The following is an 18,861-nucleotide window of genomic DNA, read 5'->3' on the forward strand; positions in this document are numbered from 1 at the left end:
GCGGTTAGCATTCAATTTATCTGCTATAATTACTGATATTGTGTCGTTATATGTTAAGAATTCGCTTATCCAAGTAGGGTAACTCCAAAAGAGTTTGTTATAATTCTTTCAAACTTTGGGGTACCATAACAATTATGTCAACAAAAATACTACGTGCCAGTCCACAAATGTTATATTAACATACCTGATTCTGGTTTATGAACCTATAATAATCGTTGTAGAACATGGTAAAGAACATATGTCATCAGAAATATTCACTCTCACACACGCATTCGGTCTGGGCCGCTCTCTCTTCGTCATTACCATACAATCAACATTATCAGTGTATATTCGATCAATATAAATAGTCGCTTAATAAACAACTGTATATACATACAAATGTCTCTTCAGGACACGGAGGCAGTTTCTGTGTAGGATGATTATTAAAAACCGTTACATTTTATTAATAACTATAAATTAAAATATCGATTAAATTAGATTAGTTTAGTTAGAAGTCGACCTACGATATTGAGAATTAATATTTATATGGACAATGCATAGGAAATGGTATAACTATCATCTGATATTAATCGCAATAGTAGTTAATGCCTATATATTACACGACTCTACGAAAACTTTTTCGTTCTTTGTCCTAAAGTTTATTTTATGATTTTCCGCTTAGTTATGAACAAAAAGGAAAAGAAAATACCTTTTTTTGGTATAAAGTTTGCTTTTGTAATAACGTTAACGTGGTTTAAACGTTTGTACCTTGCTGGTAATTGGTACTAGAATGATAAACAACGATTAGGTGTTTTGTACAAATCTAGAATACATTAAAAGTTGTCGTCGCAAAAGTGTAAATATGATGCTGATGCATTTTGTTATATATGTGGGCAATTTATTAAAGTTCGAGACGTAAAATATGAATTAAACACATCTCACGTTCTCTGTGTAGTCTACGAAGCATATTTTAACTGTCCTATTCGGAATCAAGACAAGACATGGGCTCCACATGTTGCTTGTAATAATTGTAAAAGATCTTTGGAAGGTAATCAGCAAATTTTACTTAAATGAATTAAAAATAATAGACATATTAAATTCTATTTCTATATTTGACACTCTATGAGCTTATGATATAGCAGAAACAGGTTTGGAGTAAAACAAGAGGCTAAGGAATAGTTTGAAGTTAGTGTCTTGGCTCCAAAGTGAATCAGTCTCCAAGTAGGGACCAAATATAAACATTTATGAGAAGAGATTTTATATTGAATCACAAGATACATTTTAAATACATTTCAAATCACAATATTTTTAATAATTGATAATATTTTTAGTTATATTTCAAATGAAATTTGAATCAAAAAAATTATAAATTGTTTTTTTAAGTTTATAATATAAACAGACACACTTACGTGAATAGTAAAAATTGTAGTTTAAAAAATAAGGTATGTTAGTTCAAGCAAATCATTTGATTGGTTCCAGTTATTACCACAACATTATGTAATGTTTTGTCCCAAAAATGTATTTGAAAAAAAATTATGTGTTTTTTAATATTAAATTTATAATAACAATATACGTATTATAGATATCAAATTAGGGAAATAATAAATTATAATGATTAGGATTTAATTTTGTGCTTTTTATGGCTTTAATATAGCCATTTATTAGGCTTGGTTGGCGCAGTGGTTAAGACAACAGGGCGGTCCACTTACTGTTGCGTTAGTCGCGGGTTCTAATCCTGCTGGGAGATGGTCGTAAATTTATGTTTGTGATTGTTTAATATTTGTGACTGTCTTAGGGACAAATGTAAAATCCGAGAAGGAAAATGACCTCAGTCACGTCAGTAACTAGACTGGGTAAGACTGGATGTCTTCTGGGATTATTCCTAAGTTGGTCACTCGCCAGTCCAAAGACTTAATGCCGATGACCGTGGTTCGGAGCCCACGTTAAACAGTAGGTTCAGTCCAGATAAACCCTCGTTGGTAAAAAGGACTTAACGAATACTTGTAGAAACTTATAGTAGTATTGCTTCATTATATCCCAATTGTCAGTTGTATTTTCAGCGATTTACAAATGATAATGTTGATGTCAATGACAAAGAACGGCCTAGAGGATCAAAGAAGTTCGATAACAAAGGATTGCATGACTCATTGGACAATAACCCAGCTGAAATTGTTAAGGAATTTTCAAATAGCTTAGCAGTTGATTAAAAAAAGAGGTAAAATGTCCATCGCACAAATTGATAGAAAATGCTATATCGAACCGTTTCACTATTTCATTGCCTGTCAGGTAAAAAAAGGAATAGTTTCCTGTAGCGTATTGTAAAATGATGTAAATTATATATACTATGACAATTCCAAACGCAAGAACATATGGTTTACCCCAGGGGATCCATCTAAATCCGAATGAAATTCTTATAATAGATATTTTTCGATGTTAATTGAATATATTGAACAAGGTAGTCAGATGGATAGATGATTGGACCGTTCTTTCGATATAATATTACCATTTTACCAGAAATATGAGAAAAATTTAAAGAAGATTATTGAAAATGTTATAAAATGTTGTTAAATATTTTGATTAACATATAACATGTCAATTGAAAAGTCCCCAGCCTACCATACTAAAACATATTTTTGCCAATTTGTTTTTTATTCAACATAATTCCCTTCAAGGGTGATACACTGATTATAGCGACCTTCCACCTTTTCGATATCATTTTTGTAGTACGATTTGTCCTTTTCTTCAAAATTGGCCTCAGTTTCTATATCACCTCTTCATTCGACGAATATTTTTTTAATATCTGAGTACAGGAAATAGTCGCTGGGAGCCAGATCTGGAGAATACGGTAGATGAGGAAGCAATTCGAAGGCCAATTCATGGATTTTTGCCATCGTTTTCACTGACTTATGACACGGTGCATTGTCTTGGTGAAGCAGCACTCTCTTCTTCTTTAAATGCGGCCATTTTTCGACGATTTCGTCCTTCGAACGGTCCAATAATGCTATGTAATAGTCGCTGTTGATGGTCCATCCTTTTTCAAGGTAGTTAATGAAAATTATTCCATGCGAATCCCAAAATAAGACTCCATAACCTTGCCAGTCGACTGTTGCGTTTTCCCGCGCTTTGGAGCGGGTTCATCGTGTGCAGTCCACTCGGATGACTATCGATTGGACTTTGGAGTGAAATGATGGAGCCATGTTTCATCCATTGTCACATATCGACGCAAAAACTCCGTTTAATTACGCTTGACCATTTTCAAACACTGCTCCGAATCATTTTGTGGATATTTTAAATATTCTCGTCGGTAACAACCTCTTTTGGGCGTCCACTGCGTTCACCGTCTTCGGTGCTCATTTCACCACGTCTAAACTTAGCATACCAATCCTTGATGGTTGATTTTCCTGGGGCAGTGTCTGGAAACTCGGCATCAAGCCAAGTTTTTGCTTCAACTGTATTTTTCCCTTCAAAAAGCAATATTTTATCAACACGCGAAATTCCTTTTTATCCATTTTTTTCACAATAACAAGAGTTGTTTAACTCAAAATGCTATAATTCACAAATTAATGATCCGACAGCTGTCAAATTTATACACGCATCTTTTGAGGATTAGCGCTAAGTAAAAAACATATGGATTTAATTCTAGTAGTGTCATCTATGTGCCAGGTCGGGGACTTTTCAATTAAACTGTTATTATACCAATTTTTCGCAAGAAATACCTTTCGAAAGTGAAGAAAGCACCGGAATATATTCAAGTACTTGATATTAAAGATAGTATTACTTAATAACAAAAACATCTATTTTATAACTCCGTTACTACAGTTTCCACGGAGGATTAACATTTTAATGTGAAACCGATTACCCCGGAGCCGCTCCCGCGGCATAACTCGGCGGCGGATTAATTGCGTTTTGTCTTATTTAACATCGAACGAGACCGATGTGGGAAATCGAAGGAAGGAAAACGAGATGCAGATCAGATGGCCGTAATAATAACCAGTAGTACGGATAATATGTTTGGTATGTGCGTTCACAGTTACATTGTTATTACTAATTGGATTGAGTAATACACGTGATCGGCAGACTTGGAAGTACGATTTCACGTTTTCGATCTAACGGTAAAATAATGGGTGGAGTAAAATAACGCTGTTAAAGGATAGTTAATAAGTTTTCTAAGGATTATGAATTAGTTTCAAAATATTCTCTTGTATATTATGAAAAAGTGTATATTATTATCAGGTGTGTCGGTAATTAATTTCCGTCTTCTGTAACAGATTTCACTAGCCATTAATATGCAGTGTTGTGATTTTGGATAAATGTCATTTCATTCTATGGATTCTAACACCAGAATAGACAGAATTAAAACGTGATCTTATATAAATAATGTTGTAACCAAGTTTGCAACCATGCACAGCGGGTTTATATACTACAGGTTGAAAATAGGTTGATAGAAATGAATATACAAATGAAAATACAATAGGTTGTACAAATGAATACAGGTTGAATAAAATTTTTAAAAACATTTATTTTATTAAAATACTGTTTTATTTAAATACTAGTTAACTTGTGACACATAAAAAAACAATATCTAATCTGAAAACTAATAACTTATTTTCTAATTATACAATGTATTACCTTAAGTATTATAAAAGAAAAAAACTATCGAAAAGAAAAAGAAATTACGAAACCTCCCCTTCTTCTCTTAATTTCATACTATCTATATTATATGTAGCCATGCAACATTTGTGTCATTTTTGCCTTTTACTATCATTCAATTTATTTTTAACCTGTCTAACACCTGTTTTTTTTATTATATTACTTTTGCACAAGATGTCAAAAGAATAATCGTTAATATCTGAGCATTTTGTATGGTTTTGTAAATTCTTTTGCCAATAAATAAAATGTCTAGAGATAGCTTCACACAAACGCACACATTAAAATAGGTTCCTGGAACCGTTAAGTACAGAGTCGTCTGTTTCAAAAGCATCCGCAGAGAAAGATGTGTTATAATTTTCGGTTTCCAAACCTCTCCATTTACTTCCTTAAAAGAAGATTGGATTTATACTTACTTCCAATTCTTTTTGAAGATTCTAATTTGGCCTGAGCAACTGCAGACTCATAATTAACTCGTAGACAAATTTTCCTTTTTGATGGGTTAAGGGAAACGATCTGTGAATATACATACATTATGTATTGCAATGTTCAAACTTATCGATGTAGATTTTAAGATTTTACTATTAAAATTACAGATGGGAATTGGATCTTGGTCAAGCAATAATATTTCAAACGTGGGTACATAATCCTCTGGTCAGCCTGAAAAGTGGACAATGCACAGGAAAGCCTTCCTGTTTCCTTTGGAAAATAATTAACTTCATATGAACTTTCAAATTCTGGAAAATAGCACCTATGGATTTTCATTTAAAAAATAATATTTAATGTCACAAATATAGTTCTTAGTGTTTATGATAAAGTACTTCCCCTTAGGCTGAAAAAGTTTGAAGATCCGGAATTACAAGTGTTATTTGATAAAAACCCCATAGCAAACTTACAAACATTTAGTAGAAAAATTGAATATGAGCCCACGTTGCATTTTGTGACCAGTTACAACACCAGGCACTGACTGACTACTCTGTGTCTATTGGGGCTAGGTTGATGTCGTATATTATGAACTATTGAAACTCGGAGGAACAGTCGATAGTGATCGCTACCGACAACAAATGATCAATCTGAATGGTGCATTGGTCGATTTTGCAGCATAATATTGTGCCGTTTCATACAGCAAATCCAGTCAAAGCGGTGATAAAGTCACATGCGTGATAGTTTTATCGAAGCTGTCGTACTCTTACTGGAGTTAATGACTTTATAACTATGTTGTTTTATATCTATTTCTATTTAGATGAGGTATCCCATCAGTATTTGTAAATAATTCATTTTCGCTATTTTTTATTGCGCACTTTTTCTTCTCATTTTTCGTTTAGTACAGTTTTATACGCTGGCGCTTTGCTTTGTTATAATTATTTTCTTGATTATCATTAGAATATCAATATCATGACATTCTTTCATTAATAGAATGTCATGATCGTGCAGGATTGGCTTCGATGGATACATCTGCAAATATATTTTTGCAAAAAGTAGTCAAGCATTGGAATGTTGCAAATCACTTTATCCCATTTCTACTTGCGTTCGGACCATTTTTCTTCCAATAGTTACTTCAAATGCATCAAAAAGAGTTAATAACGACGATAGTATAATTTAGAAAATATCTCCGACCTCTCATCTACAAATCTTTTTCAATTCTTCCTAAGTAGCATTTGATAGCACAATAATAGATGGCTATGAGGGTGAAAAGGTAACAGCTCAATCGAAAAGTCCCCGGCCTGACACATAGATGGCGCTACTAGAATTAAGTAGTTAGCCCTAACGCACAAAAGGTGCCTGTATAAATTTGACAGCTGTCGGATCATTAGCTTGTAAATTACAGTGAATTATTTTGAGTGAAGCAACTTTTGTTATTGTAAAGAAATTGATAAAAAGGATGGATCATTTCCATAAAATAGTATTCACAAAATATAGCTTTTTGAAGGGAAAAATACAGTTGAAGCAAAAACTTGGCTTGATACCGAGTTTCCGGACACTGCCCGAGGAAAATCTACCATCAAGGCTTGGTATACTAAGTTTAGACGTGGTGAAATGAGCACCGAAGACGGTGAACGCAGCGAACACCTAAAAGAGGTTGTTACCGACGAAAACATTTAAAAAATCCACAAAATGATTTTGAATGACCGTAAATTAAAATTGTATGAAATAGCAGACACTCTAAAGATATTAACTGAACGTGTACATCATATCATTCACGAATATTTGGGTATGAGAAGGCTCTGTGCAAAGTGGATGCCGCGCGAGTGCTCTTTTGACCAAAAACAACGACGAGTTGATGATTCGGAGCAGTGTTTGAAGATGATCAAGCGTAATAAAACCGAGTTTTTGCGTCGATATGTGACAATGAATGAAACATGGCTCCATCATTTCACTCCGAAGTCCAATCCACAGTCATCCGAGTGGACTGCACACGATGAACCCGCTCGGATCCCGGAAGGTTATGGCGTCTGTATTTTGGCATGCGCATGGAATAATTTTCATTGACTACCTTGAAAAAGGAAGGACTAACATCAGCGACTATGACATAGTGTTATTGGACCTTTTGAAGGACGAAATCGCCCAAGAACGGCCGCATTTGAAGAAAAAGAAAATACTGCTTCACCAAGACAATGCACTGTGTCACAAGTCAGTGAAAATGATGGCAAATCCATGAATTGGGTTTCGAATTGCTTCCTCATCCACCGTATTCTCCATATCTGGCCCCCAGCGACTATTTCCTGTTCTCAGATCTCAAAAGAATGCTCGCTGGCAAAATTAAAATTCGTCGAATGTGGAGGTGATCGCCGAAACTGAGGCCTATTTTGGAATATTTAGGAAAACAGTAGAGTTAATATATAAACACATTACACGAGATACTAAGATAGGGTCGATGGGCCATCCTACATATATACCTATATTTAAGTTATATTAAAATAAATTATAGGTTAGTCAGCAACGACTCGTAGCAATGTTATAAAAAAAATTGACAACATTTTAACATTGGCCTGAACAAAATCACCTTGCTACAAAAGGCCGCTTACTGAAATGCAACGTCAAAAGACAAAACTTGGATGAAATATAGTTCAAGCATATACTACGTGATCTATTTTAATATAAGTTACAATAAATCATTCTCAACAATTTAAAATAATCACTGAAATAATAATAAAATAATCATGAATAACATGAAGTGAAACTATTATTTTAAGAAGAAAAATGTCAAAATCAACAAATTAATTTAATTTAGGATGTTTAACCATTTATTTACATCCATACTCACCACTGCTCAAAATATTAAATTTATTGTTCTTTCGGTTCTCTCCAATGTTTCTTTTGATTGTATTAATGGTTTTCAAGCTATATATGAATGGCGAGCTGATTTTAAAAATGTTTCTCTACTAAACTAACATATTACATTATCCGACTAATGTTTGTTTTATGATTTGGCGCATTTCTAAGTTAACGTAAAAAGTACGTATACGATACATATACCATAATTATAATATATTGTCAGTCATGATGACCTTGATCCCTATATTTCATAATAATCCTTCTGCGTTTTAACGTTTTTTTTGCTCTCACAAGGTTGCCTTAATACTGCTTTTATTTGGTACAGCATTTGATTAACAACAGTTCGTAATATTTTTTTTGGGTTGAATTCAAATGAAACTGATTATTTTAAGAAAGTATGAAAATGATACCATAAAACAAGTTATGTGTGAGTGAGTGTGATTTTTTAATACATTCCACACAATTTATTTTAATATATTGTCTATTCAAAGTTGTTTTGTACTTACGTCACCTAAATTTGTGACGTCAAAACGTCGCAATGTTGCCGCGTCAACTTTGAGTTTTAATTCAGTTTGGCTTTGACATACAACAAAATTCTAATCTAAATAAAATAATTGAACAAAAATGTTAACAAATTCATTAATTTATTTTAACATTTTGGTACATCTAAAAACTACAGTTAATTATACAGCCACAATAGTTTATAGATTAGAATTACAATCTCTTATCACTATTGCTTTCAAGAATTTTGAATACGTCTGACCAATCAGACAGCATTGTGTCTCTTTTTAACTGGAATAAAATGAGAAGGAAAATATTATCTGATTCTGAAATGAACGTGGGCAATATATTAAACATCTTGATGGCGGATTTACAAAACACTTTGAATAGACTATACATTCGAATGCAGAATAAGTATTTAAAATATATTTGGAATAAATATCAGGGCTACACATTATTTTTAAGGATTTGCAATAAATGAAGTTACTCTCTATTAAATCGCGTCGTGTATATTTATAACCAACTTCATGTTTAAGCCTTTTCAATATTTGTCACTTCATCGAAGTCCGAATAATTCTTTTTGTGGAAAGTTTTACTTTTTACTTGGCAACCATGCTCCATCGATTTCAACGTTTTAAACAACAGCGTTCTGGACAATCAAACATTTTTGAGGACGAAGATTTGAAGGCATTTCATGATAATTCGTGTAGAATTCAAGAAGGATATGTAGACTTGCTAAAAGTAACGCCACAAACCATTTCCAATCGCTTGACGAACATGGGAATGATCCAAAAGCTTGGACATGTTGTGTCGTTGGTTATGTGTGAAAAGCTTCTTCAACGACAAAACTGAAAGGGCTTTTTTCATGGTATTGTTATTGGTGATGAAAAGTGGATCCATTACAATAATCAAAAGCGAAAAAATCATGGGGACCACCTGATCAACGTCAACACCAAAGTGGAATATCCATGGCTAAAACTGTGTATTTGGTTGGTCAGCTTAGTGTGGTATACTATGACCTACTAAAATCTAATGAAATCATCAATGGGAATATTGATTGATTACGTCTGATGCGTTTGAGACGTTGAACGAAATACGGCAGGAATACCAGCCATGACACATCAATGTTATTCTTCGGTATGATAACATTCGGTCACATATTGCAAAACCGGTAAAAACGTACCGGGAAACATTAAAATAGGAAGTGGTACCACACCTACCGTATTCTCCAGACTTTTCTCTTTGTGATTACTATTTATTCCGACATATGAGTCGCCCTGTCTAAACAGAACCTCACTTCTTATTAAGATACTAAAAATGGATTGATTCATGGATAGCCCCAAAATATACATCGTCCATTCGAGGTGGAATCCGTAGTATTATATACTATACTCGTATTCCCATTTAAGTTAATATTATTAGATTAATTAAAAATATCATATTTATGAAACATTAAATTTTTTGCATTTTCATTGGCCTTTTCAGCAATAAATATACCTGATCAAAAAAAAAGCTCCTAATACCAAGAAAAAAATAAAACCATTGTTTTTTTTTAATATATTTTAAAGTTTTCTTTTACCAACTATGGGTTTATCTGGACTGGGCCTAAAGTTTAACGTGGACTCCGAACCACGGTCCTCAGCATTAAGCGTAACGACAGGCGAGTGACCAACTTTAGAAATCATCCCAGAAGACATCCGGTCTTACCCAGCCTGGTTACTGGCGTCATTTTGCTTGTCGGATGATTTTACACTCTTGCCTAGAACATTCACAAATTTTAAACGATAACCACCATGTCCCAGCAGGATTTGAACCCGCGGCTATCGCAACAGTAGGAGGACCGTCCCATCGCCTTTACCACTGCGCCACCATGCCGGCATAAAACGGTTGTGTTGATTCTTATATCGTCTCAGAAACGAAGACAACACTATGACTACTTCACGGTTACCAAAAAACTTCAATTATTTCTACGCCCTATATTTTGAAATATTCTTAGAAAATCATAAAAAATAAGCCCAATCCTTAAACTTTTAGAATAAACTTTTAGAATATACTTGTAATATATAGAGCCCGTAAAAAACAGGTCGATGTTTTTATAAAATCCCAGTAATATCACTAAAAATCAAGTAGGTTCTCGTCAGCCTGCCTAAAAAACCAAAATATCATCTCGACAATGTCATCGGAAACACAACAATCAACGACGATAGACCACCGCCGGTCAGTTTGTTTTGGTTTCGCCGATTTTTTTCTCGCTCTTCGCGGCCGGCCGCGACGAATTCGACCAGAAAAAAATATAGCGATATCCAGTCGTTTGTTTTTGTTTTCGATAACCGCGGAGAAGCGCACATCCCGACCGGTCACCTCTTCGCCGGCCGCCGATGTAGGTTCGCGCGCACAGCCGCCTCGATTAGAAAGTAAACCGGAGGTGCTGGCATCGCAATTGCGTCGTGTCCCTCGCGAGAAGAGCTTCGCGTCTTGGTGCACCGGTAGCGTCCCCGCGAGTTCGCGTGATCCGTGTGATATTTGACACAGTGCCGAGACGGTTTATTTACTGCGAATATTATTCTGGTGGTTGGGACGTTGTTTGGAGAGTCAGGCTTGTTTTTTTTTGTGACGGTAAGTGATGTCTATTAACGATGATAATGAGACGTGAAAAAATGACTCTCGTTCATACTGACGCCGGCTTCGGTTTCGCACAGTATTTCTAATGACAAGTCGAATTATTCGAATATGTATTCATATATTATTTATTTGTTATTTTACTTATCGCCTCATTGGCTTCATAAGTTTGTATCAAAGAATCTACAGTAAGTGTTATAAAACTTTTTTTTAAAATCAACAAATTATGTACTTAGTTACCTACATACAAATTAATATAAAAATAAACATAAGAAACAAGTACGAATAAGTTTACATGTAATAAATACATAAATAAACAAGTAGTATATATAAACAAATAAATAGCAAAAAATAAAAATTATGGATACATGCAGCTAGAATATAGTCGACATTTTGTTGTAAATGTTACTTTATTTACTGAACGTGCACATCATGTCTTAAATATTCGACAGTATTGTGAATAACAGCTCGAACAACCACAACGTTTACATAAATATATTAAAATATTATTTATTTTAATTATCCATTCATCGTTCTTGGAAATAATATACATTAAATTTTGTAAAACTTTTATTAAAATCAACAAATTATATAATATTACATAAGAAACAGACAATTTGATATGTAAAAGTACAGATAAGTTTATAAGTAATAAGCACATAAATAAAAAATTAAATATCAGAAAAGACAAAAATAAACGCATACAGCTAAAGTATAGTCATCTTTTAGTATGTTAGTTATGTTATTATAATAGATAATTACTGTTATAAAAGAACCCAGTAAAATAGTAATATATTTTCGATCCCAAACACCAAACATTAAATATTTTTATAAAATAATTTTTATAAATGAAAATATAAGGTACAGTATAAAATATCAATAAAATCTACATTTTAAAAAATTATTTATATTGAATAATAATTGAAACAATAGTCTCTGTAAAGAAAGGCATATTAAAGGAACTTTATTACACACACTAAATGACTATTAGCTCTTAAACAACTATGTTTGTCTAGTAAATAACTAAAATAACAATTGATAAAAAAACATATTTTATTGTATAATCTTGAAATGTAGAAAAATTTTAAAACACTTAATAATTTACTTTGAAAAATGCATAATTTATAATAATAGAAACATCAATCATGGATCATCACTCTAAATTATGTGGTTAGTTCCTTAATTTTTCGGTATGTCTTCATTAACTCATTCGAGTAAACTATTAGAAATCTTCATATTTTAACATGAAACACCTACAGAAGGTGAAGTAAAACACCATCAAAGTATCTAATCTTTCTTTGCAACTTTGCAGCTTTATTAAGTGAAATATTTGGTTACGGCTTTGTTACAAAATACATTTACTAACAGAACCTGATATTAATAAGGTGCCATTACTAATAAAGTTACAAAAAGTTCTTAATAACCTTTACAAATACCTCTAGTGTCTGGTGTACTACTGTTTCCAGAACCATATCGATTACATCGGATGTTAAGTGACTATATATTTCTGCAGTTGTTATGTCTTTTCCAAGTATTAAATTCATAGACATTCACTAAAATTCAAAATGATTAATTAATGTTTATATTATGAATCTGAAAAAGCTGCTTGCGAAAGTCTAAATACCTTGTACAGGACAAATGATCTTGTTATTCTCGAATTTCGTTACAATATTTTAGGATGAAATTTTAGCATGTAATGTCTTTATTTCACAGCTGAATATACCTCCCAGTAAAGTAGATACCTATAATTTGTTATACCTACAAAATCACATTATGTTATCACGTTATTCTTAATAGATTTATATTTTGACTTACTTTTTCTTTACTGACCATTACTTTTTTAATAGTTCCAACAATACTGTATATTGTACGTCCATGGTTGATTTACATACAACAGAATGGGCAAAATAATTAACCGCGTAAGAGTAGGAGCTGGCACCGTGCCGGCCAGAGTCTACATATTTGTGTTTATATAGCCTATCCAAAGTAGCAGTGAATACTTAACCATCATGTTAAAATAAATATTTTATAATATTTTTGGTTTATTATTTTATTTGCATTAGAGTGTTGTAATATATATATATATATATATATATATATATATATATATATATATATAATGCATCAGGTTTGGAATGATATTCGGTAACTTTAAATATTGTTATTTATATTGGTTTTTAAGAACCAAAATTATCAAATATTTACTCGTATAATGTAACTTCTTTTATTAATTTTTTACCTGTTAAGGCCTACCAAAAAAAAAACCAAATGGTTTTCTTATTTTTATTGGAGCGCTATAACGAAAAAAACATTAACCGTAAGATCGTTGGACAGCGCAAAGCGGAAACGAAGGGTCTTGGAAAAATATTGATGATGTATTTTATTTACTAATCATGTTGTTCTTGCGGGTTGCGCCGTATAAATATTGGACCTTTTGTCTTCTCCTCAACACGGTTCCTACAAGCGCAATTATTGCGGAAGAATGGGCAGAAAAATGACAAAATAATACAGAGTTCAATTGATGGGTTTAATTTTTTTTCTGTCTCAAGTTCGGAATGGCAAAGAAGTTTTATGAACTTTGTATTTCATGAAGAAAACTTAGGTTTTATTTTTCCTTTATTGGTTCACTAATTTTGCAACAATTTGTTGCATTTCTGTTTTCAATGTTTATTGATTTTCCTTAAAGAATTTGGTCATATTCACTTTATGTAAAGAATTTACCACGTCGGCAAAATTGGAAGTGTTGCAAAATCTATCAAGAAAGGGAATAGTGATTTATTAAGGGAAATGACTCTCTTGTTTTTCGAAGTAAGTTACAGTTATAGAGTATTAGAGAGAAAACTCAATAGGGGTTTCTGGAGAATAGTTTTGCTACGTCTATTATGTAGATAGGGTTATAATAGCACATTCAAAAAATTTAATTGGACCGTTTCAACGACGAAATTGCTGAAAAACAGCCGCATTAGAAGAACAAGAAAGTGCTGCTTCACCAAGACAATGCACCGTGTCACAAGTCGGTGAAAACGATGGCAAAAACCCATGTATTGGGCTTCGAATTGCTTTCTCATCCACCGTATTCTCCAGATCTGACCCCAGCGATTATTTCCTATTCTCAGATCTCAAAAGAATGCCCGCTGGGAAGAAAATTTTGTCGAATGAAAGGTGATCGCTGAAAGTGAGGCCTATTTTGAAGCCAAAGAAAAATCGTACTACAAAAATGGTATCGAAAAGTTGGAGGGTCGCAATAATCAGTGTATCATCCTTAAAGGATTTTATAAATAAAAAAAACTGTTACTGTGTTGCTAATCCATGTGGGAAGACAAAATTTTCAAGTTACTGCAAACAACACAAGTTGTGCTCAAATAACAAAGCGTTCTGAAGAAGGTTATGGCTTATATAATGGTCAAACTTTCAATTGAAAACATCTTATATGGCCTAATAATACTTAGTATTGCCAGGGCTCAAAATATAAATACCATCCCTCGTATATATATATATATATATATATATATATATATATATATATATATATAATATATCCCAACAATTCGTTTAAAAAATAATTTATACTTAATTCTGTTCAAGGCTATACAACAAAACAACATTGGGAACAACGGTCACAATTATATGATATTATATAATGCTCTAGAATGATCGAAATCCGAGATGTGTAACTTGGTTATTTTTTTTTTTCATCTTAAAGATTTACTCTCTCGACATCGATACCATCTCAACGTATTCAAACTTGTATGGGAAAAAATCCAGAACAAAATCAATGACCTCCAACGTGAAATAGCAACAAAAAAAACGTTGCTCACGATTAATTAGGCGTCCATTATATCGAAATGGTACTAAAAACATCTGTTTACGGGTTTGCAAAAATAAAATTTAAAACAGGTTTCTGACGACTCTCTGAATAACGATGTTTTCATTGCTGCTGCTGATACGTCTCATCTCTTATTCTCGCTGTTACTCCGTTGATAATAAGAAATTTTGTATTTTTCTATTCGGTTTATGGAGGAGAACTGAAAAAGTTTTTTTAACAATGTTTTTGTTTCAACAAACAAAGGATTATCTTAATTAATTTTAAGCTTGTTATGTTTTTAGAAAATATAAGACTTTCAAGTCGCATATCTCTAGTGAGACTTGTTCAATGGAACCTTGTTATAGCGCGTTTGAAAGGTAATAGTTTTTAGAACATTCTAGATATAGAGGTGACGTCATTTGTTTATTCAGTCAAGAGTTATTGCGCTTTCAAAACTCTTAAGAATCCCTTGGTTATAGCACAATTTGGGAATAACTTTACTGAATGAACCATATTTTTCTATTGCGAAAAAGATTGGAAAATTGGCAGATTTTATTTGTTACTTTGAGATATCAACATTAACTCTTAACCCTTCGATGGAGTTAACTACTAGTCCTATATAATATGGAAGATGTAGTCTTTTTCTAGCACCAATTCAAACTTCAAACAAAAATAGAGTTTCAAATCCGAGTTTTATTGGAAAATGTTTACAAAATACTAGCATTGGGGACTATCGACTAAAAACAGTCGAAACAGTCGATAGTCAAAAAACTAGCAACTGAAACTAGTAATTACTATTTTCAGTCAATTGCACGGTTCGACTGTTTTTTTCAATTCGTGATGTCAGACGAAGATGTACGAATCCTTTGTTATGTTTCATTTTTCTATGAGTGTTCTAAGCAGGGTTCTATTATCTTGTACGGCCTCTTTAGATAGATGAGGTCATGGTTTTAAGTAGTTTAATAAAATATAGCGAGATTATGTATCAAAATGACCAATAACCAGGGCTATCTGAAATTATAAAAGTCCTAGCCACGGGCCTCCGGTATTACTGTTTATTCTAGAGTGTTAACATCTACATTAAGAAGACTGCTAATTTATATGTTTTGAACATGAATATCCTATGAAACGCTCCTATGAGTTTCTGATTCATAATGATAATATTTCGTGATTGAAGATTGCATTCTTTTTTCCTCTTCTCAATTTTTTCAATTTATTTTTTTCCTAAATATAACCATTTTCTCTTAAAGCTTGTTGTACATATTAAATTTTTTTAGGATATAAATTTAGTTCTTCCTTCACATTTTAGCTAAAATGACTGAATGTTAACGTAGAGAGCGCTGCTACCTGCAATAACAGAATAAATAACAATTAATGACAGAGATGGTAGTTAGGTGAGCGTTTTACTTTTTATATATGGGCTCTTTAGCCGGAAGAATGTCTCAAATAGTTGTATTCGAAGTCAAAAAAGTTCTTGTCATGGGCCTCCGGAGTGACTGTTTTTTCCAATACTATTCCATAGTCTTAATTTCAGTCTTTTTGCTCCCACAAATCTCCTACTATGTCAGTGGGAATCTAGGCGATTGAAACAGAACCGTAGTAATCAATTAATTTGTAAATTAAGATTACTAAACATATCAAGCACGTAAGCATGTACTAAGCATATAAGATGTAGTTAAAGCAAAAATTAACTAAATAGACGATGGATACTTAAAATGGCTGACAGTTAACGTAGATATCGTCGTCACTAACAAAATCATGTACACGAATCACATTTGTATTTTCTAATGGGAGGTCTGATAAATAGCAACGATTCTATTGTCTTACGAGATCACATGAGACAGAAGTTGCCATGGTTTCAAGTAGATAAATATACTGTAGGAATGTTCGTCGGGTCGGTCGGTTGGTCGAAATGTGTGGCTGCCGCTGCGATTATTTGTCACAACACTCACTACTATTTTTGGAAGGAATTTGCACGGGAACTAAAAACACTGGTTGAATCAAAGTTGTTTATTCTAACTTACGATTGATACATGTGGTCGATGGGAGAATTGACAGGATATTAGGTTAAGTAGAGGAAGTACGGTAGCGCTGTGGAAGTGGTACTGTTACAAGGGGACGGTGAAAAGAAAAGAGAGCGAGACGTCAGCGTGATGGCCTTTTATACTCCAGAACTACATGGTACCAATCCACCGGCGTTGCCAACCTTTGTAGTTGTTGATGGTGAATTGGTGGTGGCCTAAAGGGTCGTGGCGGTCGCCACAATACGATAAATTATATATCAAAGAGGCCGAGGACTAGGTCTGTCCGAAATTATAAAAGTCCTAGTCCTTAGTTTTTTTGTGATCCAAAAGGGATTTTGTTTGTGTATTACGTATCAACGGGTAAAACAATAAACCCAGATGATATAGTAAGCTTTTGGGCTAATTGGGCACAAGGGTTCGTGAAAAGAGAAAGAATTTACAGAAGAAAAAGTAATGTTTCACCGAGATAATATAACTTCTAATGCGAAACCATTTTGTCAACCAGGCCAGGCCATGTATAGGAAGTTCCAATAATAATAAATCCAATTATACATTTCCCAGACAGTATCTAAACTGAAATCGTTCGAATCTCCGAAATAATTTCACTAATTGCTATAAAACTTCCTGCGGCCGTAACGGGCGAGGGTCTCCCCGCAAAAAAAAATCGAATTTAAATAGAGGCAAAGTTTCGGCATCATTCATTTCGCATTTGTCCGCGAGAAAAATCTCCATTGAAAACTTCCAGCCAGACGTTTCCCATTCAAAGTTTTTCCGTCGGCACGACCGGATCGGAAATGTTGAATTATGGTAACGATCGTTCCTGCGAGAGGAACCGACGATTTGATTTTTCGCCGCGGCGAGCCGCGAGTGAAAGTTTCTCAAATGTCAGCCCGAGTCACGATGCCGATGTCGTTACCTGTGGCACTAACACATATCGTTTCAGTGGGACGAACGAAATCGACATTTGCCGTCGGGTTTTTAGCTGAGAGTGTCCCGAGTTGCTTGGTTGTAGTTCACACATACTGTACTGCTCATATGTGAAGAAACATTTGGCATTTATACGATACTAGCGACCCGCCCCGGCTTCGCACGGGTGCAATGCTGATACTAAATTAAATACACTACAGAAAAAATATGAACGTTGTATATAAAAACATAGCGGCCCGCTCCGACTTTGCACGGGCATAAAATATATATGCCTATGTCACTCAATGAAAACATGATTAAAATCGATCCAGTATTTTTGGTTCATTCATTACTGCCCTTGGCCTGCACGCATTAAATTTGGAGTAAAACAATTCCTCTTCCCCTATACTTACTATGAAGATTTCCTGCTATCTTTGGAATATCTAAATTCATACAATTTTTATTACATTACACATTTTTAAACGCAAATTTTAAATTTGTAATATCTCCGAAAATATTTGTTTAATTTACATGCTGTAAGGAACCATATTGATCTATATTAATTGCACACTGTATTTAAGGTACTTAATTCGATAAGGATTAATGCCGTATTGCTTAAAATAGCTTCGTAAATAAGCCATTTTCTCACGTAAAAAGTAAACAATAAAAATGGTTAATGTGGGTTATCCCTAAAAGATAAACATATACCATCCCGGACTTTTTTGTAGACCTTTTTATGGTGTACAATACTGTAGTACATTAATTTGATCTAACTCGTAGGGTTAGGCAGCGTTTTTGATAATTGCTAAATAAGCCTAAAAAATAGGTTAATTTACGACATCACGTTAGAAACCTCTAAAATTAGCAATGTTGCCTTAGTAGATTATGCATGTATTATACATATAAACCTTCCTCTTGAATCACTCTATCTATTGAAAAAAACCGCATCAAAATCCGTTGCGTAGTTTTAAAGATTTAAGCGCACATAGGGTTATAGGGACAGAAAAGGCGACTTTGTTTTATACTATGTAGTGATGTAAATGTTTTTAAGCAATAAATATATATATACATAGGAAAAACTAAGTTCTAACTTAGATAGACAAG

At 33.4% G+C, this 18,861-nt stretch overlaps 1 protein-coding gene across 1 annotated transcript in view; it reads left to right on the forward strand.

Annotated features, from left to right (window-relative positions):
• Positions 1–10,812: 10,812 nt before the first annotated feature.
• IRSp53 (Insulin receptor substrate 53 kDa) overlaps positions 10,813–18,861 on the forward strand; it is a 265,161-nt gene continuing 257,112 nt past the window's right edge. Inside the window, exon 1 of the mRNA XM_076415642.1 lies at positions 10,813–11,019. The gene's annotated coding sequence lies outside the window, so the exon portion shown is untranslated. The remainder of the gene's footprint in view (positions 11,020–18,861) is intronic.

Source organism: Rhynchophorus ferrugineus, unplaced genomic scaffold (genome assembly GCF_030347505.1).
Source record: "Rhynchophorus ferrugineus isolate W39M unplaced genomic scaffold, kcgeb_rfMv2 rfM10, whole genome shotgun sequence".
In the NCBI taxonomy this organism is placed as follows: domain Eukaryota; kingdom Metazoa; phylum Arthropoda; class Insecta; order Coleoptera; family Curculionidae; genus Rhynchophorus; species Rhynchophorus ferrugineus.